Here is a 24,557-nt window from a genome sequence, read left to right as displayed (position 1 = left end):
CCAGAGGTGCTGAGGATGCTGCAATGGACACCCCAGAAACAGTCCTGCCCTTGTGGGGCACAGTGGGTAGAGATATTCTAAATTAATAATGATAAGAATGTTAATAAAACTCCACCTGTCGGTTGGTGATGGGTGCCATGGAGAGAAGGGGACCAAGGTGTGCTGATGAAGGGGGCCTTGTTCATTTAAACGGGTGGCCAAGGAAGGCCCTGAATACATTCACATCTGAGCAAAGATCTGAAGGAGGCGAGAAAGGACCTGCATGCTTATCTCTGGGAAGAGAGTCCAAAGCAGAGGGAACAGCAAGTACAAAGGCCCTGGGGCTGCAGAGTGCTTGGTGTGTTCCAAGAGCAGGGAGCAGGCCAGTGTGGCTGGAGGGGAGTGGTCAGAGAGGCAAGGCAGGGGTCGACTGTGCAGGACATACAGGCCACTGCCAGGACCTTGTCTTCTACTCTGGCTAACATGGGAGCCACGGCAGGGTGTTGAGCATAGGAGAGACGTGATCTGACTTCCATCGGGTACAGAGAAATGGCGGAATGGGGGAGATAGTTTAGAGAACGCTGCAATAATCCAAGCAAGTGCTTGGTGACTCACACCGGGATGGGGCTGTGGAAGCAGGGGGAAGTGATCAGATCCAGAGGGCTTCTGAAGGCTGATGGATGCGAAGTGGGGCAGCAGAGGTTGGAGAAAGAGAGGAGTTGGTGAGGACACTAAGGTTTTGGGCCTGAGTCCCTGGAAAGACAGAGGTGGCATTTTCTGAAGTGAAGAAGACTACAGGAGGGGCGGGGTCATGCAGGGAGGTGAAGAAGTTCAGTTTCCTACCTGGAGGCTGAGTTCAGTCAGGCATGTGCAGTCGCAGCTGGATATTCCAGCCTGAGTTCAGGTGAAACATTCTGGCAGGAGATGTATGTTTGGAGATTTTTAGCATGGAGGTGGTATTTAGAGACTTGCTTTCTTCATCTGTAAAATGGGAATTGAACAGCATCTGCTTTGCAAGGTTGCTGTGAGCCTGGGTTAAGCATTGAGAGGCCCCAGGCAGGTAGCAAAGTGAAGGTAAATGTCTGTGCTAGTAATTCCACACCCGTCTCACTGAATCCTCCTGAGGTCACTATCCTCGTCATCATCTTTGATTTTATAGACAAGGAAATGGAAGCTCAGAGAAGTTAGGTGACTGATCCAGCAAACGGCATAGCCGGGATTCAAAGGCTGACTTTAGAGGCCTGCTCTTGACCTTGCCTCCTGTTGCCTGCATTCCCAGCACCAGGCCCTTGGATCCTAAACTGACCAGACTGGGTGGGGGGGGGGGGTGGTGGTGGTGGTTCCCAGTTGAGCAGGAAGATGACCATGAGTGGAAATGCCTCCAGGTAAGACGGGACCTGAGCCTGCCCGACTAGAGGCCCCAGGTGCGTAGAAGGAGGGCTGGAGAGATGGTGTAGACTTGTGGTTAAGAGAAGCACGTAGTACTAGGTCACCTGAGTCCAGATTCAGCTCCATTCCTCGCTAGCTGCGTGGCCCTGGAGATAGGACGCATCCTCCTTGTGCCTGTTTCCCCACTTGTGAAAGAGGATAACAGAGATTGTTGGGAGGACTGAATGGGTTGATTCATGCAAAGTATTTAGAGCAGGCCCAGGAATTTAGTAGGTGCCTCATAAATGCAGGCCACTGTCGTCACTGTTGTGGCTCCAGCTCGGTTTCCATTAAGCATGCACTCCCAGCGCCGGGGCCTCCTGCCATGACCGTGTCTCCATCTGTCCCTTGCTCAGCGTTGCTCACCTGCCTTGGCCACTGTGAGCTCTGTGTCTTTGGGTTTCTCGCCCTGAGCCTGCATTTCCTCCTGCCCCGAAGTGGGGACAGTGATGACGACCTGGGGTGGGATTAACAGATACGGTGCCTGCGAAGGACACTAGGTTAGAACTGGGATTGGCTCAAAGTCTGTGCTCAGTGTGTGCAGACGTTCACAACAGCCAGAAACTCAGACCCCATCCCCCGGAGGCTGGATAAACAAGCTCTGGAACATTCTCACAGTGGAACACTTCTCAGCCATAAAAAGAACCCGCTACTGATGCTTGCAAAAGCACAGTGGATCTTGCAGGTGTTACGTTGAATGTAAGAAGCCAGATGCAAAACAGCACATACCGTGTGATTTCCTCTATATGAAACTCTGGGTGAAACAACACTAACCTATGATGTGAAACAGGATGACCTGTGATGACAAAGCAGAGATCAGTGGTTACCTGGGGCTGAAGTAGTGGAGGGTTGTTTGGAAAGGAGCATGAGGGAACTTGGTCGTAGAAATGTTTGTATCATGTTTTAGGTGGGTGATTCTTGAGTGCATCCGTCAGATCTCATCAAATGGAACCCATAAACATCTGTGTATTTTATTGTGTGTTCGTTATTTCCCACTTATTTTAAAAGGTAGAAAAATTTTGTTGTCATTGTCATAAACGTATTATTGTTTCTCTGTTGTATGGCCACTAAGACCCTCCAAAGCCCCCATTTCCCTGCCCCTGGTGCTGTCAAAGTCCTCTGGCACATGAGGGAATGGCCTGGCACTGCAGAAAGAGCCCTTGGACCCAGGTACAAACCTGCCTCTTCCTTGCTGTCTGCCTCAGGCGGGTCATTTAAACCTCGGTTTCCCTATCTGTTAAATGGGGCTAATACTGGTGCCCTGATCCTGAGATTGTTGCTGGGATTCAGAGAGGTGTGAGGTGCAGAGGCCTTGGATAGTGGAGGCTCACGAAAACAAACAAACAAACAACACAGAGAAGCTGGGAGAGGGTGGGGTGGCTGAGGTCTGGAGCCAGACCACTGGGGGGGGCAATTCCTGCTCTTTGGGCTAGTCCCCTAACTCCTCTGTGCCTCAGTTTCTTTATTTGTAAAACTAAGATGATGATAACACCTATCAATAGGGCTGTTGTTTGAGGGTTTAAGGAGATAATCCACAGTGAGTTAGGACAGTGCTTGGCACACAGTAAGTCCTCCGTGAATATCAGTCATTGTTGTCCTTATTTTCAGGGATGGGAGGAAAGGTGCTCGCAACCTCGGGGGCTAATTCAGAGAGCCCAGTACCCAGAATTGTGGCCCCAGCCAGGGTCACGGTGCCCTGCGGGTGGAGGAACGGGCAGCCCAGCCTCAGGGGACCTGGGTCACGGAGCCGCCAGGCAGGTCCTGGGCTCCTCGGGTCAGCCCCCCGCGGTTGGGACAGATCGCTTCCTTCCTCTGTTCTAGGTGCCACGCAGGCCCAGAAACCGCCTGATGTAAGCAGGCCGGCCTGCCCTCTGATGGGGAGGAAGTGGGCGGGTGCCCGGGGCACAGATGAGCCGGGCAGACGTGCCCCGAGGCGGTGCAGTCAGGCTGATGTGGGCATCACACACCCGCTGCTTACGGAGCTGGCCCTGGCCCTGTGTGCTCCCGCTGAGCGGCTTCGGGGTGGCCCAGGGTCAGAGTGGAGAGATCCAGGGTGGGCCGGGGTCAGGGCATGTGGTCTGTCCCTAGTCCTCTAAACACAGCCAAGGACCGGCTCTTGGGGGCCTTGGCCGGCGGGAAGGGTGGGAGGTGTGTGTCCCAGGAGGCGTGGCTGGTGGTGTCTGGGGGGATCCACTGTGTGCGAGTGTGTGTGGGTGACTGTGTAAGGGTGTGTGAGCGAGTGAACGCATGGCTTTAAGAAGGTGAATGAGTGTGCGTATGTGTGTGCACGCGTGTGTGACTGCGTGTGTGTGGGTGTGAGTGAGTAGTTATCTGTGTGCTGTGTGTGAGGGTGCCGGGTGGGGAGCTGCGTCTACTGCTGAGTGTGCAAACATGCTCGGGCATGTGAGCATGCGTCTGGGTGTGTGAATGACAAAATGAGTGTGTGTGTTTAATTGTATGCGTGTGTGTGTGTCCCCGGGTCTGGATCTCGAGGTCAGGGTGTGTCTCAGTTTGTGCGCGACGGCGTGTGTATCCCTGACTCTGTTGCGTGTGTGTGTGTGCGTGCGCGTGCGCGCACTATTTCACTATTGTGAGAAGTTTTGCAAGGAACCACTTTTGCATACAGAGCTTGGCTCCCTTGCACGAGAATGTTCATGAATGGACGGGGTCAGTGGATTGACGCACTTAGAATCTTAAAGTAGCCAAGGAGTTCCCAGGAAGGAAGGAGGAGGTGTGGTCTTCAAACCGAGCACTGACCAATCAGAACAGCTGCCAGCTGCCAATACCCGGGCCAGCCGAACCAGCCTTGATGACGCCAACTTCTGATCCCAACAGCAGCATCCAAGAAAGGCTTGAGTTGGGGGCATTCTGAGGCAGCCCCCAAACCAAACCAGCAAATGGTCAGCCTTTTTATCAGTCAATAATAGTAGCAAACATTTACTCATTCATTCAACCACCAGTATTTCCTGAGCAACTACAGTGTTCCAGGCGCAGTTCCCGACACTGGAGATGCAGCCAAGAACAAGATGGACAAAAGTCCCTTTGCTGGTGGCACTAACATACTAGTGGGACCAAGCAGGCAATAAAAAAGTGAACAGCAGATGGAGAGGGTTAATTGGTGATAAGTGCTGTAGATAAAAATAAAATAGGAGAGGTAGATAGAGAACAACAGATGGGTTTGCTGCTTTGAAAAGGTTGGTCAGCTAAGACTTCAAAGGGAAGGTAACGTTGGAGTGAAGACCTGAAGGAGGTGAGGGGTGAGTTATGGGGTTATCTAAGAGAGGAGCATTCCAGGCAGAGGGCACAGCAAGTGCAAAGGCCCTGGGGTGAGCACATGCTTGGCTTATTCAAGAAAGAGAAAAGATGACGATGTGGATTTAATGTGTGTGTGTGTGTGTGTGTGTGTGTGTGTGTAACTGATTATAAAAGCAAAGAGTGCTCCTGGAAAGATCAAACAATAGAGAATGAATAAAGGGGAAACTGAAAATCGATAGTAACTGGAGTGGGGGGAGGGGGAGATGGAATAAGTGTCAGGGTGTCTGTTGCACAGTTCACTTGATAATCAAAGTAATTTTCCATTTTGACAAGGCAGCATCAAAACAGTGCAGCTGCATCTCAACCGCGGCAAAATGCCATGTTTATGGCTCTCACCCCAGCCCCAAGGCCAGCCAGGCACATAGTAGGTGCTTGCTGAAGGGAGTCTCTGCCTTCCATGTCCTCCTAGTTCCCTGCAGCCTGAGGGGGAGAGGAAAGATGGGTGTAAACCCCCCAATGTAGAAACTTAGCCCCCAGTCTCCGTGGGCTGCCTGCCCGGCCCCCAGTGGCCCCAGAATGACAGCGTCACCTCTCTCCGCTCCTGCTTTTATGAGCTGTGAAGGAGGCTTGTCCCACATTGCACAATTGCCCCTTAATCGCTCTTTCCTCTCAGTTATGAATTATGTCATGGATACGGTCGCTCACGTTATTAAACTTGCACAGAGGCCTTATCGTCTGGATGCCAGCCAGCAACCCGGCCTGACCTACTTTCCCACCGGCTTTCAAAATCTCCTCCCTCCTCCTCTTGCTGGACTTTTCCTAAGGAGCTTTCTCTGTGCCCAAAAACTTGCCTCTAAAAATAAAAACTAGAACGAGGTGGGTGGGGCACAGCTGGCCTCACGAAGGCCTGAGGCTGACAGCAGCCCCCGTGATTGTGGCCAAGCTCCTCCCCACCTAGAACTTTCCTCAGGCAGCCTGTCCTTGGGACTCAGGCTTCCTATCAGGACAGGCTGTGACACAAGCCACAGTCAAGGGTGCCCTGGCCCTTGTTTCTCAGTCGTGGATGGGAGGACTGACTTTGGAGCCAGGTAAACCTGGGTTGAATCGTGACTCTGCCTCTAACCAGCTCATGCATGCATTCATTCATTCATTCGCCCCACGGTTATTTATTGAGTATGTTATAAACTGAATGCTGTCTGTGTGCTGGGTGCTGGGGATATAGCAGAGAATATACTAGATAGTATCAGAGAATGGGTCCCCCCCCCTCACAGAGCTTATGACCTAGTGGGTAGAGATAAGCACAAAACAAATAATTGTAAAATAAGAGCAATGAAAATGAGACAATGGGGTGGGCTAGATAGTGATGGGAACACCCTTAACTAAGATGGTCTGGGGGCGTCTCTCTGAGGAGGGGGTCATTTAGGCCAAGACCCAAATGATGAGAAGAACCAAGTCTGGGAAGCAGTGCCAGGTAAGGGTGAGGTAAGCGAGTGACCCAGGGTTCAAAATGTGAGCGGGGCTCAGTCTCAGGTTCGTTCAGGGGCAGGTTGGCCGATCAGGAGGTTGCCTCCTTAACGTTTTCACCCTGGGCATCTCGCTTGCCTCAACCTAGTCCTGGACCTACTGGGAAGGAAAAGACTCCAGGTAGGGGAGCAAGTGCAAAGTCCCCAAGGTTGGGAGTGAGCCTGGTGTGATGGGGCAGAGAAAGCCGGGGAAGAGTGGGGTTGGGAGATGAAATTAGAAAGGTGGGTGGCGGGTAGATGACAGAGGTCCTGGAAGGCTGCGTGGTGAGGATTCAGTGAGAGACAGGCACATATTTTGAAGGTAGAGCCAAGGGTACTTGAAGGTAAGCTGATATTTGCAGGGGAGGTGGGGAGGAATCAGGACCGACTCCTGGGCTGGGTGGATGGTGGTTCCTTGACTGATCTAGAGGAGACTGGCAAGTGCTTCATCTCCCTGAGTTTCTTTCCTTCATCTGAGATGTTGGGATAATAATACCAACCTCCCCAGACACTATATCACACTTAGCTGAAAGCCTGGCACATAGTGAACGCTCTTCTGACGGCTCAGCCGGGCTTAGTGACTTACCTGGAGTCACCCGGCAAGTTAATGACACAGCCTAAACCAGAACCCAGACCCTGCACTCCAGAACGTGTTGCAGCAGGCAGGGCTGGGCCTTGGTACACAGCTCTCCAGATACGCAACCTCCCAGCCAAAGAGGCCTCAGCAGGCGAGGCCGAATTTTTCTTTTTTTTTCTTTCTCAATTGTGCTTATGCGTGGGGTTGTTTATCTAACTTGGCTGAAGCTAGAGGCCTGGGCCTGTAAACATATCCTTTTAATTATTCCACAAATGAGACATACTCATAGAATAAAAGTGGAAAAATGCAAATAAGCAAAAAATAAATAAATAAAGCAAAAAAGCAGAAAGAGAGAGAGAGAGAGACAAAAACAGAGACAGAAACAAAAAGAGAGAGAACAAATCAAGCATCTAAATTAGCACATGTGTACCAAGATGCATACATAAAGAACTAAAGGCCTTCATTGCAGGATTCTTTGACACAGTAAAAGACTGGAAGCAACCTGAGTATCCAAGAATAGGAACCTTTTTTTTGTTGTTTTTAGTATTCCATTTTCTTTATTTTTTTCTTTTCTTGTTTTTTAAAAATTAAAATATAGTTGATTTACAATATTATATTATTTCAGGTGTACAACATAGTGATTCAATATTTCTATACATTATACTCCATTTAAAGTTATTATAGAATATTTGCTATATTCCCTGGCTGTACAATATATCCGTGTATCTTATTTATTCTATACATAGTACCTTGTACCTCTTAGTCAAGAAAAAGGGCCTTTTTAGCCAAATAAATTAAATAGTATTTCAATATCATGTAGCCACTGAAGTCAATGAAGCAGACCTCTGAGTACTGATTTGGAAAAACTGCCAAGATGTAACATTAACCAAGAAAAACAAGATGCAAAACAGTGATTATAGGATGCTACAATGTGTGTGTGTGTGTGTGCGTGCGCATGTGTGTGCATGTGCGCACGTGTGTGCGCGTGCGTGTGTGTGTGTGTGTTTTGCAAGGTAAGACGGGGCAATATGTGTACAGATATATACCGCGAGACGCACAGACCATCTCTCTGGGAGACAAGACCCTGTATTTTCCAGGAAGAATGGCAAGTCAGAGACGGGAGGGAGGTGACTTTCTGTTCCTTTTGCACTGTTAGAGAGCTTTTGGTTTTGGTTTTGTTTTGCTGTGTGCGTGCCTGTCGTCTGCGAAACATTTTAGCAAAGTTTGAAAGATCAGAGACTCCCCTCTTGGTCTCAGAGATTTTCCCAAAGGCCTTGGGATAATCTAGGCTGGTGTTTCCTAAAAGCCTCCCGCAAACCCAGGATTGCAGTGAGGTGCCAGTGGGCCATGGGGCTTGGGGAGGAGGCTGCAGGCCTCCTGACCCTCCTCTCTCTGAGCAGTTTCTCTTTTATCTTTTCTATAGGTTGGACAAGTTAAGAGTTCAGTTATAAACAGTTTTGCCTACTTTGAAATGAAATGTTTGAAAAGCTTTGCCCTTGAGTAATCTCATTCTACTGATGAGAAGACACGGGCCCAGAAAGGAGAAAAAAAGATGATCCCAGGCCAGACCTAGCTCTGGTTGAGTGCCTTAGGTGGTAAATTTGCCTCATTGAACCTTAGTTTCCTCCTTCAAAAACAAACAAGCAAACAAACAACTCGACTAGTAAGAACTCTTCACAGATATCTAAAGTGGAAGTTAACCCTGAGTCCTTAGACCTTTTGGTCCTGGCAGAAGGATGCACAGGAAATCAGAATGCCTCTCTCTCCCCATCTGATTTTCCAGAAGGAGTGAGAGTGACCCCTGCCCCCATATCACTCAAGTCCAAGATCTGGCATATCTCAGTTTACCGGAAGTCAACTCACTGCAAAATTCAGGGCTCACTAGGATGCATTCAGCTACAAGGACAGAAAACTCATTGAAAGACAGAAATCACAGAAAATGATTTCCTTAATCATTAAGGAAATGTATTTTCTGTGTGCTTAGAAATCCAGAGGCAGTGGGTTGGATCTCTCAGTCATGCATTCAGCTGCAGGTAACACAAAACCTTACCATTGACAAGTTTCTATTGTCTCCTGTTACTAAATCCAAGGGTAGGCATCTCTGGCTGATAGGATGACTCAGTGATGCCACTGGGGGCCCGGTTCTTTCCTGGTTTTTGCTTGGCCATCTTGAACATGTGGCTTTTGTCCTCACGGTTGGTCATGGTTGCAAGATGGCCATTCTGTCTCCAGCTCACATCCACATTATAGGCACGAAGAAGAGGATAGGGGCAAGCAGAATGCCCACTACATTTGTCTCTTTTCAAAAAGCTTTCCCAGGGGCCCCACTTGGCAAATTTTGCTAAATTTTTATTGCTCATACCTGGATCACATGGCCACTGATAGCTGTCAGGGACTTTAGAAGACTGAGTGCTTTCAGCTGGCCTATTGCCATCCCAATAAAATCAGGGTTCTGTAAACAAGGATAAAAGGAAGGGTGGGTATTGGGCAGGCACCGAGGAGTATCTGCCACAAGTCGTTCAAGGGATGTTAATGCAAAGACTCAAAGACATTATACAGGACAAGTGTGTTTTTCTCTTTTTCTACTCTACCATTGGCTTCTGTCCTGAGACTTGATTTATCTTCTCAGACTGGGAGGATGACCCCTTCCTTGAGTACATAGGCCGATACCCCCTCAAACAAAAGAGGGTTCTCTCAGCCAACCAGAAGAGTTGACAATGGCTGTGGTTGAACAGTCAGCAATGTCTGCCACATCTATATTAACCAGAATTTTAAAAATCCCATCCTCTTCTCTCCTCAACTCACCGCAATCTCATAACAATATTCTGATAATTCTGCATAACAAACACCCCCAAACCTTTTATTCTCTTGAATATGGAGTTGTTGCAGGTCAGCTGATCTGGTGTGGGCTTGGCTGGATGGCTCTGCTGATCTTGGCTGGACCCATCCACCTGCCTGCTGTTCAACTGGAGGTCAGCTGAGCTAGGCAGGCCTGGCTGGTGTGACTCTGCTGTGCCTCACATGCCTCTCATCTTCTTCTGGGACCCATGGACTTTACCAGGTGTGTCTGGTTACAGTGACGGCAGAGGCATAAAACCCAGGTGCAAACATGCAAGGTCTCTTAAAGCCTAGTCTCCAACGGACACATTGTCACTTTCATCTCATTCTGTTGGTGAAAGCAAGTCACTGAAGTGGCTGAACTCAAGTCACGGTGGAGGAAATATGCTCCACCCCTTTTGTGAGAGGAACCATGAGGTCACATGTCAACAGGTGTGGTTCCAGGGAACGGTGAAGAATTCCTTGGCTCTGATATCACCTCTATTTTCTGGTTATCCTACTTCATTGACTTCTCTTTTTCAGTCTCATCTATGGTTTTCTTGTCTCTCTCTTCTCTCCCTCCACATTCAAGAGAGTAAAAGGTTTGGGGTGGTTTGTTATGTAGCATTATTGTAGCTGTAGATGACCAATACATGTAGTGAGAATGGTAATGACATTGTGGTGAGTTGAGGAGAGAAGAGGATGGATAAAAAATTTCCAGACAATAGAGGTGAGGTGGACCTTGTCAATTACCCAGCCATAGCCATTGTCAGCTCTTCTGCCTGGCTGAGAACTCACTTTTATTTGAGGGGGTATCAGTCCATGTGCTCAAGGAGGGGGACCCCTCCCCAGCCTGAAGAGCTAAGTCAGGTCTCAGGACAAAGCCCTGAGCAGAAGAGGGACACTGGGAGTCCCTAAGTGTTCCATCCTCACCTTTACTCCTTCTCTGCACATGGTCTCTGACTTAGGGCCATCCTTGGGTCTTCAGTTACCATCTTTGCACTGGTAATCCCCAAATTTGTAACTCCAGGCTTGGTCTCTCTCCTGAGTCCACCTGTTAACTGGACATTTTCACTGAGACATCTCACAAACCCTCAACTCTTTTTCCCACTCTGACCCTGGTACCCTTGGCCTCAACCATACCCCGAACTTCCTCCTTTATTTTCAGTTTCATGCATGCCCATCCGTGCAGTCACTCGATCCAGGAACCTGGATGTCAGCTAATCCTGTCTCCATGCTCCCCTTCTTGCTATAGCTGGTACTTACAATGACCATTTGCTGAGCACCACATTCCAAGCATGGGGCTAAGCATCGTACACATATCATCTGATTTAATCCCTGAGGCGAGGGAGGCACTGATATTAATTTGTCTGTATTCCACACAACACTATCCAGCAGCCTCCACGACGTGCGTGCCCCACAGTTAGACCATGTGGCCTCTTTCAGAAGCTTCAGTCATCATTCCCAAACCAATTGATCATGGAAGTCCCCGCTTTAAAATCCTTTATGATTCTTATTATCCTGAACCCTCTGGTCTGAAGTAGTTGACCCCAAGATTCTTGCATTTATTTACACAAAAGAAGAAATGATTGAGCTTACTCAATGTGTCAGGAAGTTTCTAGATACCAGAGAAACACAAAAGTCCCCAGAAACTTAGGTCCAAGTTTGACAGTAAACAAAAGAACAAGTATCTGACATGTCAGGTAGTGACAAGGAGCTAGGAAGAAAAATAAAGCCGGGTAAGGGATAGGTATTTTGGGAAAGAGACATCACTTTGGTGGGGGTCAGCGGCTCTGATAAGAATGTATTGTAGTGAAGGGAGTAAGGGAGCAGTAAGTGCAAAGGCCCTGAGGCCCAAAGGGGCATGGTGGAGGCCAGTGCAGTGAGTGGGAGAGATGAAGGAGTGAGGGTGGAGGAGGAGAGGGCAAGATTGGGCAGGCAGAACCTTGCAGGCCACAGTAAGGACTTGGCTTTGACCCTGAGTGAAGTGGGAGCCACAGGAGGGTTCTGAGCAGACGAGGGATGTGACCTGACTTGGGTTTTCACAGGATCCCATCGACTGCATGTGGATAAAGAGTCTGCATGGGGGTCAGGGCAGAAGCAGGAAGCAGGGTTTTTGCAGGCCTCATGACACTTAGGTCAGAGAGGGAATTCAGTTGTTTGAGTGACATTCTCAAAAAGCACAGGAAAACCAAACAGGATTTTCGGGTTAACTAAGAATCTACCAGAAGATGGAAGGGCCCAGCATGCTTTAGCCTCAGGCACCACTGGGCCACCAGCCTTTTCGGCAGCATCATCAGGAGATGCTGGTGCTGTGGTGCTGGTGATGTCTCTGGGTTTCCCCCACGCCTGTTGGCTGGCTGTTCTGGCAGCACTGGGGAGGGGTGAGTCTTAGCACACCCAGTGTGACCTGGGAGACAGTGACCAGTGACTGAGCTCCCACCAAAGATGCTGACGACTCTGAACCCAAGAACAAACCCTGACGCTCCTAGTTCTGCAAGAACAAGCCGTGCCTCCTTGCATGCTGTATCCCCCCAGCACCAAGCTCCCTTATCTCGCCACACAATCCTTCAAAGAATAACACGGCATATTTGTGTCTGCGGTTTGGGTTCCCCAAACCTGTGACATCAGATAAGTGCGATGTTCACAAAAATGAATAACATCACAGAGAGGAGAAAAACAAACGAAAAGAAGCCCCTGGTTTCAGCCTTAACTTCCTCTCCAGGGAGGAAGGGGTGCTATCTGGTTGAGGTTTCACGGTGCAGAGGCTGGGGGGCCGGGGAATGATGTCCTGCCCTCTCCCCAGCTGGCTCCCATCTCAGCCTTGAAATCTCCCCTGCAATATGGAAATGATAATCTCCACCTCTCAGGGCTGCTATTGCAAAGTGATTTTTTAAAAATACCAATAGTGAGGGACTTCCCTGGCAGTTCAGTGGTTGAGGCGCTGTGCTTCCATTGCAGGGGGCAAGGGTTCGATCCCTGGTCAGGGAACTAAGATCCTGCATGCCGTGAGGCACAGCCAAAAAACAGAAAAAAAAAAATTTTTTTTAAATACCAATAATGACTGATCTTTGGATCAATCATATGCCATAGGCCATTTTCTTGGGTAATCTTCACACCCGCCTGTTTCACCCTCACGTGGTGTAGCTACTAAGATCAACTCTGGTTCACAGATGGGGAAACTGAGACTTCGAGTAGGAAAAGAAGGTGGTTATAAAACAGTATGTGGCCACTTTTGGTTTTTGGAAAATGCAAACATGTACAACAGAAATTAAAAAATTTTTTAAAACCACATCAATATAAAAATAGAATTAGGCAAAAAAGTTTGGCAGGGCATACGCCCAAATGTCACAGTGGTTTTCCGGGGTGTCAGGATCACCAAGGAGGCACCATGGCTGTCTCTTTTCCATCACTCAGGTCTTAGCATATCGGCACCTCTGCTGTAAGGCTTTCCCCAAGCCCCTGGCTATGGGAGTCCTCCAGCCTCCCATCACTTTCATCTCTTCATGCACTGATCATCACTGGAATGTACCTTGATTTTTCATCTGTTTCTGGGTTTATGGCCTTGTGTTTCCCACTAGAACATAATATCCATGAAGCTGGAATCCCAGCCACAGCTCTCTGAGCAGTGCCCATTAGTGGCCCTCAACAGATATTCCTTGACCAACTGATTGTGTTTTCTTCTTATTATTTTTTTAAATTTTTGTTAAAAAAACCCAACCGTGTGGATTACTTTTAATTACTGTTTTAAGTGCTAGTCAAAAATGAGCTGGCTGGAGCCCTGGCAGGAAAGGGTCGCTTCTGTGGGCTTATCTGGCTGAGTGTGAAGGAAGTGGGTACCCTGCCTTTCCACAGGGTGGGTCAAGCGGTGAACATCCCAGAGTTTCTCAGCCCAGCCTGCCCCGAGGTCCCTGGCTCCGGAGATCTCTCTGCCTGGAACAGGGTTATCTTTGAATGACAGCGTGTTCAGCGCCCCCCAACCCCCCGGGGTGAGGCCGCCCGGAATCTCAGGGGGTAACAGGGGGCCCCAGGCCAGATGCAGCCCACAGGAGGTGTTACTTAGCCCATGCAGTTCCAACATCTTGGAATTTCCCCATCACTTAAAAATCAAGAGACTTTGGAAGAAAACTAAAATATCTTCCCAAAGGGCATGAAATAAGATGAGAATAAATAGGCGGGAAGACTTCACACCCTTCAAATGACAATTCTGCCAACATATATAAACTTAATGTAATTTCAAGTAGTGACCCACAGGATTTTTTTTAATTTGATAAAATCATCTTGGAGTTTACAAGGAAAAGTATGAAACAGAAGAATGGAAGAACGGTGGGAAGGACTATGACAAAGGTGGTATTTCAACTCACTGAGAAAATGGAATATTGAATCCAGGATGCCAGCATAGCACACTATCAATTTATTCTATTTATCACTAAAATAAAAATAGACTCTCATCTTCCACCATGTTAAAAAAAAAATACAGAGATTTCACATAAAATGTCTAGAATTCTGGCTTGCCTGAAAACCCTGTTAATACTGGGCCTTATTTTCCCAAGGCAGCCATGGGCTGGTGCTGAGTTGAAACTCCGGGGCTTTCCAGTTCACCGCAGTCTCCACCACTCCCTGCTGCCTCCCACCCGGCTGCCTTCAATCATCTGTGTGTCTTGCCTGGGCACTGAAGTCACTGGAGTTTGTAGCCCCTGAACTCAGGTCTGGGCACAGCAGAGAGACTCAGGGAACATTTGAGGTTGGTTTTCTGCTGTTAGCCCCTTTTATACTCATGTCATTTTTCTTGGTGGAAATACAGGTTTGGAGGAGGGATGTGGCTCGAGAGCCTCAACCAGGGAGTCAGAATCTTGAGTGACCTCTGAAGAGTGACTTTCCCTCTCGGTGCCTCAGTTTCCTCCTCTGCCAGGGGAATAATAAGAGCTGTCACTCATCATTTGCAGGAATCTATGCCATTGTTCCCATAAAGTGCTCGACCTAGGGCTCAGCACAGAGTCACACCAGGGATAATGAGGTGGTGATAACAAACCCTCCCTCTCAAATTTAGGGTTTTTAGTTCTCAGGCTTCGAAGAAGGGGAACTAGGAAAAGAGAAAGAAAGGAAGGAGGAGCTGGGCAGAGCAGATTTGCTTTGATCTCCTTTAGCCAAAAAGGAGGAAAAAAAGTAAACAAATAGTCCTGGCCTCCTTTGATTCCACGCTGTCCGAAGAGCTCCGGAGCTGATAAGAACCAGCCAAATTTGATTTGGGCAGCTCCACCCTTCTGACCATACTTTCCCTGGGCGTTTGGAATCTGGAACCCTAAAGTCTGTCCCTGCACCCTGCCACAGCATCCACTTTTCATTCCCTTCTTGCTTTTCCCAGCAACTGGAGACTCTAGGGAGAGAAAGATGGGAAGACTTCCCCACTGGGGAACCCCACACAAGAGATGAGAGAAGGGGCTGGGAAGGGAGCCTCGGAACACATTAGCCACCCAGCCCCTGATCCCAGGAAGGAGCCCTCCCGTTGGGACTAATGGGAAATGAAGCTCTCAGGCATTGAGAATGAACTGGGAGGGAGGAGGGTGAAGGTTTTGGTGAAGAGCAGAAAAGTCTTCCCACTCAGCGGTTGGTGGAGAGCAGCCACGTGGCACCGGGCTTCACGGTGTGGCTTTGAAGCCATCCCGTTCAGGGTTGTGTGACTTTGGGCAAGTGACTTCACCCCATCTAGCTTCGGTTTCCTCAACTGCCCTGGCACTGCCTTGTTAAGGGTTAAATTGTTAAGGGTTAGATGAGGTCATGCCTATCAAGTACCTGGCACATAGTAGGTCCAGTAACTGGACGTTTATGGTAAAATGGCTTAGGGAGTCCCAGGACAGCCTCAGGCAGAGAGACGGAAAAATGCTCAGACCTCGAGTCCAGAAAGATGAAAGAAGATCAGCTGTTTGAAATCTCTCAAGGCGCCAAGGGCCATGCAGTCAACAAGGTCAGGAACTGGGGCCTGTTTGAAGTTGGGAAGAGGTAATTCTGGACAGAGTTTAGCACAAAGGGAGGACATTTCCTCCATGTTACCTCCAAGGATGCCCTGGCTGATGGCTTTAAGCTTCCCTAGGGACTGGTAAGTAGCTAAAAGTTAAGGCGGAGGGGCTAGAGAATAGTCTCTGGGGTCAGGGGTTCCTTCCCAAGACAGCCCCTTCCTAGCTATGTAACCTGTGTGTCCTGACCTCAGTTTCTCCACCTGTAAAATAGGGGCCATAATAACATCAGTCTCCAGATTTTGAGAATAGAATACATGATATTCAATTGGTGCTCAGTGAATAAGTGGAAGTCACAAGCCACAGCTACGTTAGGGATAAGTGGCAGAAGCAAAGGTCGGCAGAGGAAGAGGAACTGACCACTCTCGAGTTCTTGGTAATTAAGCCCAGGCCCAGTCCCACGCCAGCAGCTCGACCATGGCCTTTGGAAGCAGGGGCTCGCCCTGCTTCGTGCAGTGCTGAGTCCCCAGGGCCAGAACAGAGCCTGACACGTATCAGGGATTTGTTCAAGGAATGTGTGGAACTGGACACCCTGTGGAGTGGAGTCAACCTCCACAAGAGAAAAGGAAGGCACAGAGAGGCCAGGTAACTTGTCCAAGGCCACACAGCAGCCTGCCCACCTGGAGTCACAGCTGGGACTGGGATTGAACGGATCTGGCCTCATTGTGGCCTTGCTCTGCTTCTTGACCTCCTCGAAGCCCACTGTCCCCTTCTTGGCCACTCCCTGTCCAGGCTTCCCCCGCCCCCGGCAGAGCCGGGGGAAGCTCTTCAGGCTACTTCAGGCTCCTCCATGGACGGTTCAGCCCCCGCTGCCCTCAGCAAGGACTCGCTTTCCCCTGTCTCCCAGGCAGGCCGGCAGTCGGGAACTCACAGCCTGTGGGCCTCATCTGGCCTCAGAGGTGTTCTGTGTGACTTCACACACAGTGTAGGTGCGTGCATGTGTGTGTGTGTAGGGAGTTTTTTCTCATAATTTTGAATCATTTGCCAACATTTAAAAACTGGAGATTTCACATAAAAACCAGGATTTCCAACTTCCTTTGGAAAATGGCCAGCTCGGGCCACCCAGGCCCACTTCTCCTCTGGTCAGCTGGTTTAGTGTTCTGGGCCCCTCTGGTCCCCGTGTCCAAGCCCCGCCCACCTCACTCATGTCTGGGCCTGCCCTCCCTCCCTGGGGCTTCCTCACATAAAGACCCCAAACTTGCCACGAGAGACCTGGGCTCCCCGCGCTCCCCGCCACCCCGCTGGGCATCCTCTCATTCTTGGTCCTGCAGCCTGGGGTGCTCGCAGGGGAAGCCAAAGAGGCTAGGTTGGGCCTGGATCCCGGGTCTGTGGCAAGTAGAATGATGGCTCCGCCAAAGATGCCCATGTCCTAATCCCCAGAACCTGTGATTATGTCACCTTACATGACAAAAGGGACTTGGTGGATGTGATAAAGAATCTCAAGACGGGAAGGTGAACCTGGGTTATCCAGGAGGCTCAACGTAATTGCAAGGGTCCTTATAAGAGGGAGGCAGGGGGGTCGGAGTCAGAGAAGGGGAGGTTTTGATGGAAGCAGAGGTTGGGGTAAAGTGAGCCAGGAATGTGAGTGGCATCTAGAAGCTGGAAAAGGCAAGAACTGGAGCCTCAGAAGGAATGCAAGCCTGTGTTTGATTTTTAGCCTTGGGAGACCTATTTTGGACTTCCAACCTCCAGAACCGTAAGATAACAAATTTATGTTGTTTTAAGCCACTAAATTTGACATCATTTGTTATAGTAGCAACAGGAAACTTATAACCGAGTTTGAATCGTGGTTTGGCTACTTAATTGGCCATGTACCCTTGGGCAGGTGACTTACTATTGCTGAGTCGGGGTTTCCCCACCTGAAAAGGGGTAACAAGGGCGCTCCCTCTGGCGTGTTTGTGAGAATTCGGTCAACCACATGGTGAAGAACAGAGCACAGCCCAGCAGCTCCTGACGCCAGATCTTCTAGCATCACCCTCACATCTCTCTCAGTGTCATCGAAACCAGCTCAGAACAGGTTTAAAAATCTGCCCGCTGATACCCATCCCTCAGCGATAAAGTCCAAACTTCTTACTTATAGCCCAGCATAACCCACCTTGCCTAATGATAATAATACTGCTAGTACTTGTAAAGCATTTGGCATGTACCAGGCACGATTCTAAGCATTAACCATGTATTCAATTCATTTAATGCTCGCAACAACCCTATCATTTTCCCCATTTTTTAGGTGGGGAAATTGAGGCCAAGGGGATTAAATCACTTGCCCAGGGTCCCTTGGGAGGGTGGTAGCTACACTGGTATTTGAACCCACACGGTTGGGCCCTGGGGCTGAGGCGCTGACCACTGGACAGGGCTGCCTCTGTATATGAACAGACCAGGGAGTAGCAGTAAAGGCCCCAGAGTGTGGCTCGAGACTCGGTGGTCTCGGTGTCCCCTCCACCCACCATCTGTCCCAGGTGCAATCCTGGACTCAGGGCTCTGAGGGTCACAGCCATACCCAAGGGTGTGTTTGTTCCACAGTTTCCAGCAGTGCCCACTCTGTGCTGGGTGCCGTGTCCCAGAGAAAATGCAGACCCCTCAGCTGCCCCCAAGATCCTGAGGACAGGTGAATATACAGCTGTCACAGCTCAGCAAGAGACAGCAGGAGCTGGGGGTGGGAGGAGGTCAGGGGAGGCTGCCCCCAAGGAGGGACCCAGGGAGTGTGACGCGGGCCCAGCGAAAAGACTGGGCAGAGTGCTCCAAGTGAGGGACAGCTCAGGAAGGGCCCTGCAAAGGGGAGCCCATGTGCTCAGGGAACTGTTCGTGGCCACATGTGGCCGAAGGGCTGCAGGGAGGGGCTTGACCACTCACTCTCCTTGTGACCTTGGGCAGCCCACTCCACCTCTCTGGGCCTCAGTGTCCTCATCTGTAAAACAGGAGTAATGATATAGTAGTACCCATCTCCTAGGGCCGTCCCTAGCATTCAGCCTGGCAAGCCTGCGTCGGGCAGGCTGCAGGAGCGTGAATCGGTGTTGCTGCTAGGATTATTAGGAGCATGAGTGGCCCAACCTACTCACTTCTTCCCCTTGCATTCAGCTCCTCAGATGTAGAAGCCCTAGGGCCCCAAATTCACATTCGTGGGGGTGAGCCAGGAGGTGACAAGTGAGGAGTTGCTGCTCCCCAGGATATCACACCACGAGGCCGGTGTCCCGAGCATCCTGAACTCCCAGACTCGGAACTCCAGACCAGCGTCCACTGTCCCCGTGGTTCACAGCTTCCGGCAGTCTCAGCCCCCCTGCCCGGCTTTGCCCCCTCCAGTTCCCTCCCGTCCTTTTGTGTGTAACATTTGTCTTTCTTCCCCTTGACTCACTTTAACTTTCTCCACATCTTGACCAATCCCGATTGAGAGTCACATTTGATCCTTGAGCTTCTCTTTTTTCAAAGGCACATTAAGACAGCATTGCTAAGTGTTTTTGAGCACTCGCTATGTGCCTGGCATTTCCATTCATTCATTCATTCATCCATTTATTCAACAAATAGCTGTGAGCACCTCCCATGGGCCTTGGAGTTCATCAGTAAACCATAAAGATTCCTGCCTGGTGGAGCTCATGTTGCAGGGGTGAGGGAGGGAGAGGAACAAGTAATATATAAAACCTGCCAAGTCTACAACCCGTTCTGTGTATACACAAACTCACTGAAGCACAGCAACAACCCTATGAAATGTTTATCCCCATTTTCCAGGTGAGAAAACCAAGGCTCAGAGAGGGGAAGTCACTTGCCCAAAGTCACACAGCTAGGAAATGGCTAAGTCAGAATTTGAACCCACACCAGCCAGACTCCAGCAACCAAGTTCTTAACCTCCCCGGGAGACTGTCTACTAAGATAAAAGCCACTGGCGCTGTTCCACCAGCAGTGCATTTGGGAAGCATCACAGTGTCCCAAGTTGTGGGTGTTGGTGCTCAGGGGCTGCTAATTCCCATGAGTCCACAGGCAGGATGAGCTCTGCCCTCCCTTCCAGCAACCTCCAAATGGGGAAGGCCAAGTACACAGTCACTCTCTGGCCAGAGCCGGTGGGAACAGGACGTCCTGGACCTCTTGCCCTGGCCAGGCCCAGAGAGCTATTTTGGGGCACGTTTATTGATGGGACATGGGTGCCCAGCTGGACTCTTGATACAAGAGGAAGGCCGCAGCTGGCCTAGGATGGCTCTGCTCCTCCACGCCCTGCACTGCCGTGGGGCAGCCATCATCCGTGTCCTCTCCACACCCCAGGCCCAGGGTGCAGCCTGAGCTGGCTGGCTCCAGGAAAGGCAGGGGTCCCTACTGGAGTGGAGGGATACTGGGGGTCACCTGGATTATTGTTTACCAGAATTCTGGAGCCTGATTCGATTCACAGGAGGCAGAACCCAGAATGAATACAGAATGAATATAGAAATGGGTTATGAGGTCAGATGCAGGTTCAAATCCCAGCTGTGTCCCCTGAGACAACTTACCTTGGGAAAGCCAGGTCAACTCTCTGAGGCTTAGTTTCCCTGTCTGTAATACAGAGTCAATACTAATCCTCAATCACAGGGAGGGAATGAGGCTTAAATGAGGTAGTGTGAACTGCTCAAAGCCTGGCATTCAGAAAGTGCTCAATAATTAATAACTTTGCAAATAATGATTGACAGCTGACATTGACTGGGAGTTTGGTATGAGCTAGGCACTGGGCTAAATTATTGATCTGTTTTATCTCATTTCATCCCCCAGCAATTCCAGGAGACTGGTGAGTGACACTATTACAGGTGCCACTATTATCCCTTTGTACAGATAAGGAAACCGAGACTCAGAAAGATAAGACCTGCCTAAGATCACACTGCAAATATGTGGCAGAAAAACCTGCCTTTGAACCCAGACCCCCATTTCCCCCACGCCTATACCTGAGATTGGTTACAAAAGTTCCTGTAAACACCCAAGTCCCTGCCGTGCCATGTTCGCTTCAGTCATCCCTCAGTCCGGGGAAGTGACCTCCTGGCTCTTCCACCTGATGGGAATCCAGAAACCAAAGGTTCCAGAATATTCCTTTGACCTTCCTCCCTCCCCTCAGGGTTATTTTGTTTTCCTGGTTAGTCGGCAAAATATCTCCAAGAAACTGGCTGGTTGGCAAATGTTCCAGGCTGACTTAGAGGGGCGTTTTGCTGTGTACGCTGAGGGCAGGGTGCTGGGGGGCCCAGTGGGGAGGGGAGGGCAGGGCAGGGGATCCTCCACCTGACCTGTGCAACCTCAGGCCAGAGTGGGTGCAGTGTTTCCTTCCTAAGGTGCTCTTTGTGGCCTGAACCTGCTTACACACTTCACCCTGTGCCCTGAGGGTGCACTCCAGCCTCCTTTGGCTGAAAGAAGCAGCCCTTTGAGAGATCTGCCCTTCTGCCTTTCTAGCCTCTCTCCCACACCTGGGCCCCTCCCACACCATCCTCCGAAAAGGCTATGCTTTTCCTGCTTCCAGTCCTTTGCCCCTGCTGTGCCCTCCCCCTGGGATGCGGTTCCTCCATTCTCCACCTGCCAGATGCTTCTCCCTATCCTTCACAACTCCTTCACTGTGAGGCCTTCCCAGAAACCCCCCTCCCAACCCCCCAGCAGTATTGTCCCCCTGGCTGGGAGTTGCCACAGCAACAGAGAGACACTGCTTCCGGAACTACCTTGTGCTCCAACTGGCAAGACTCTGATGTCCAACTGGCGAGTGGATACCTCCCCGTGGGTCTCACACAGACCCCTCAAATGTCACAAAACAGAACCTCAGAATCTCCCATTTCCCCTCCTAAAACCCCAGCCCTTCCCACTAGTCTTCTCTTCTCAGTAAACGGTGCCACCTCTCACCCAGATATTCAGGACAATACCTAGAAGCCATATTTGATACCCTGTTGCTTCACCCAGACACATCCCATCCATCAGAAGTGCTGTCACCTCAGCAGCCAAATACATCCTGAATCCATATTCTTGTGCTACCTTTGTAGCCACCACCATGGTGCCGGCGGCCACCATCCTCACCTGCTAGGACTGTGACAGTGGCCTCCTCCCTAGTCTCCTGGCTTCCCAGCTTTACTCCATCACAGTAGGAGGGGCCTTTGTAAAAGATAAATTAAGTCAGGTCACACCCCTGCTCAAAACCCTCTAAAACGCCCCTTCCTCTTAGAATAAAAATCCCTGTCGTCCCCATGGCCTATGAGACCTTGTATGATCTGACCTTTGCCCACCTCCCCAACCTCATCCCTACCCCATTTCCCTCCCTCACTCTGTTCCTGCCACACTTGCCTTCTCCCTGTTCCTGAACTAGAAAGCTTGTTCCTGTCCCTAGGCAGAAACTTGCTCTTCCCTTTGCCTGAAACAAAGATATCTGTCTGTTTCATTCTGTCACTCCATTCAGGTCTCTGCTCAAATATCATCTCCTCAGAGAAGACTTCCATGACCTGCCCATATAAAATACTCCCCTCCATCACCACCTGTCCCTCGACCTACTTTATTTTCCTTCATTGTAGTTGTTGCTATCTGACATATTACGTATTATCCGTATATTTGTTTTAATCTAGTTTGCTGCTAAATGTTTGACAGGCTCTCGGCAAGTGGGGAGCTCTGATGTTTACATTTGCCAATTTCTGGGGCATAAACACTCCCACGGTGGCTGATTTCAAGCTCCCAGCATGACTTCACTGAACGTGGAGTTGAGAAGAGGTATTCAGTGACATGCCATCAGATACTGTTTCCACCACAGAGTGTGGTGTATGATGCAATCTCATACAATAGATGTCAATAACCTCAAGAAATATGAAACAGTACATTAATTAGAAAGTGATGAGTTTGGAGTAGTTGTTACTTTTATTTGTATTCTAATTTATTTAATTGTAAGTTCAAATAATTTGAAAATGTTTGTGATGGCTGTGTAGAAACCAGCTTGCAGAATTCGCCAGCCAGCAGTGCAAGCCAGCTCCAGCACACCACTGAATGAATATAAGCAACATGAGGACAGGAATATTGTGCATCTTGTTTCCTGCTCTTTCCCTGGGGTCTAGAACAGTAGAAGGAGCCCATCGTAGGTGCTCAGCCCGTATGTGGTGAACATTTTATAACGCATCTGTTTGCATCAGAAAGCACAAACTGTTTGCCTCGATCAACTTGACTCTGTGGGCTGAGTCCAGCCTACAAATGGGTTTCATTTGGCTCTCGGAATGTTTTTAACATTTTTTTTTAAATTCGTTGCCAACCTTTAAAAGTCATGAGATTTTTGCATGAAACTCCACATAAACCTGGATTTGCAACTTCCCTTGAAAATTCTGAAGCTCTGGGCACCCCGGGCCTGATTCCCACATGGCAACAGAGGTCAGAGCTGAGGAGCGGCCGCCCCCTTCAGACTGGGCAGGAGCTTGCCAGTTCACCGCAGTCCCCACCCCTCACTGTCACCTCCCACCAGGCCCGCTTCATTCATTTACACAACCTGCTGGCCCTGTAGATAGTCGAGTTGTAATTTCTATCTTAGCCTCCATTCTAGCACTTGTCACAGTGTCCCCGCAAGACTGAGGCCACCTCGAGGACAGGCTCTGTGAGTTAGGCCCCCTGGGGCTTCCATTCCTGCTACAGGGCCTGGCACACAGTAGGCGCATAGGTCCTGGAATTTGATTATATGTTTGTTGTCAAACGAATCCCAAACCCTCAGCTCCCCTAACTGGGGCACGCACTCAGTCCAAGCCCCGACCAGAATGTGACAAAGAGGTTGGCCCAGGCCAGGGTTTAAAAATACCCAGGGCTGGTCAGCTGCGAGCACTTGGAGGTGTTGAAATAAACGGGCAAAGTCTGGCCAGAGGCCAGCGCCCCAACTTTGCTCTGTGTAAATGTGGGCGAATAGGAGGGGCCGCCAATAGCTCCTCGGGGAGGTGGGGCAGTGGGGAGATGGGGATAATAGCCCCTTCTCCCAGCGCCCTGCTTGGGAAAGGTCAGCGCTAAGTTTATAAACAGCATCGGGTGACATGACATAATTTCGCATAAAGGGTTACCGGGCAGACCGTGAACACAGGGCGTCCTCCCCTGATGTTTCCACGCCGCAGTCTCCTGGCGTCAAGAGCCGGGATGTTGCTCTCCCTGTGGTCTTCCCGCGGCCTTCAGAGCTGCTGCCTAGCCTGCTGGAACCACGGTTAAAAATAACGCTCCCAACACAGTCCCCTGGGGGACAGCCAGCCCGGGGGCTGGACAGGGGAGGACCGAGCTCTGATTGAGGGCCCACTGGGTGCCAGGTGCTTCCGAGACATTTGCTCGCTGAGCCTCACAATGGCCTTGGGAGTGAGGGATCGTCGTCCCATTCACAGATGGGGAAACTGAGGCCGGGGAGCGATGCACTCACTGGTTCAAAGTCTCCTGCTCAGTTCGTGGCAGTGCTGGCATTCAGATCCATGAGGCTGAAGTGTCAAGAAGTCAGGAGCTCCGTGCGCCACAACTACTGAAGCCCGCGCGCCTAGAGCCTGTGCTCCGCAACAAGAGAAGCCACCACGACGAGAAGCCCACGCACCGCAACGAAGAGTAGCCCCCGCTCGCCGCAGCTAGAGAAAGCCCGCATGCAGCGAAGAAGACCCAATGCAGCCAAAAATAAATAAATAAATTTATTAAAAAAAAAAAAGAAGAAGTCAGGGGCTCAGTGTTTCGTTCTGCTGGGTCCCGAGTCCCTGGAACAGTGTCCGGACCTCAGCAGGCAAACCTGCTCCTCCTGCTGACATTTTGGGGGGAGGGGTGGACAGGGGGGATACACATTAATAGGTAAATTAAATATACTGTATTTCAGATGTGTCTCCCTAGCAATAAGTTCTAAGAAGAAAAATAAACCAGGGAAGGGGGATGGAGCACCACAGAGAGGTACAGATCTAAACACGGGAGCAGGGCCGGAGGAGGCCTCACTGAGTAAATATTTGAGGACAGACTTGAAAGAGATGAGGGATTGGGCAATGGGGCTATGTGAAGGAAGACCATTCCCGGCAGAGGAAACAGCAAGTG

General features: G+C 50.0%; 1 long non-coding RNA gene across 1 annotated transcript; it reads left to right on the top strand.

Moving 5' to 3' along the window:
* The first annotated feature begins 5,670 nt into the window (after positions 1 to 5,670).
* Positions 5,671 to 24,145, top strand: LOC132349011 (uncharacterized). The gene is made up of 3 exons (XR_009497611.1): positions 5,671 to 5,750; positions 14,112 to 14,302; positions 23,879 to 24,145. It is a non-coding gene; the product is annotated as an uncharacterized LOC132349011 (long non-coding RNA).
* The last annotated feature ends 412 nt before the right edge of the window (positions 24,146 to 24,557 follow it).

Source organism: Balaenoptera ricei, chromosome 15 (assembly GCF_028023285.1).
Source record: "Balaenoptera ricei isolate mBalRic1 chromosome 15, mBalRic1.hap2, whole genome shotgun sequence".
NCBI lineage: Eukaryota > Metazoa > Chordata > Mammalia > Artiodactyla > Balaenopteridae > Balaenoptera > Balaenoptera ricei.
The sequence above is the reverse complement of the archived record's forward strand: the minus strand, read 5'-3'. Positions and strand labels throughout refer to the sequence as shown.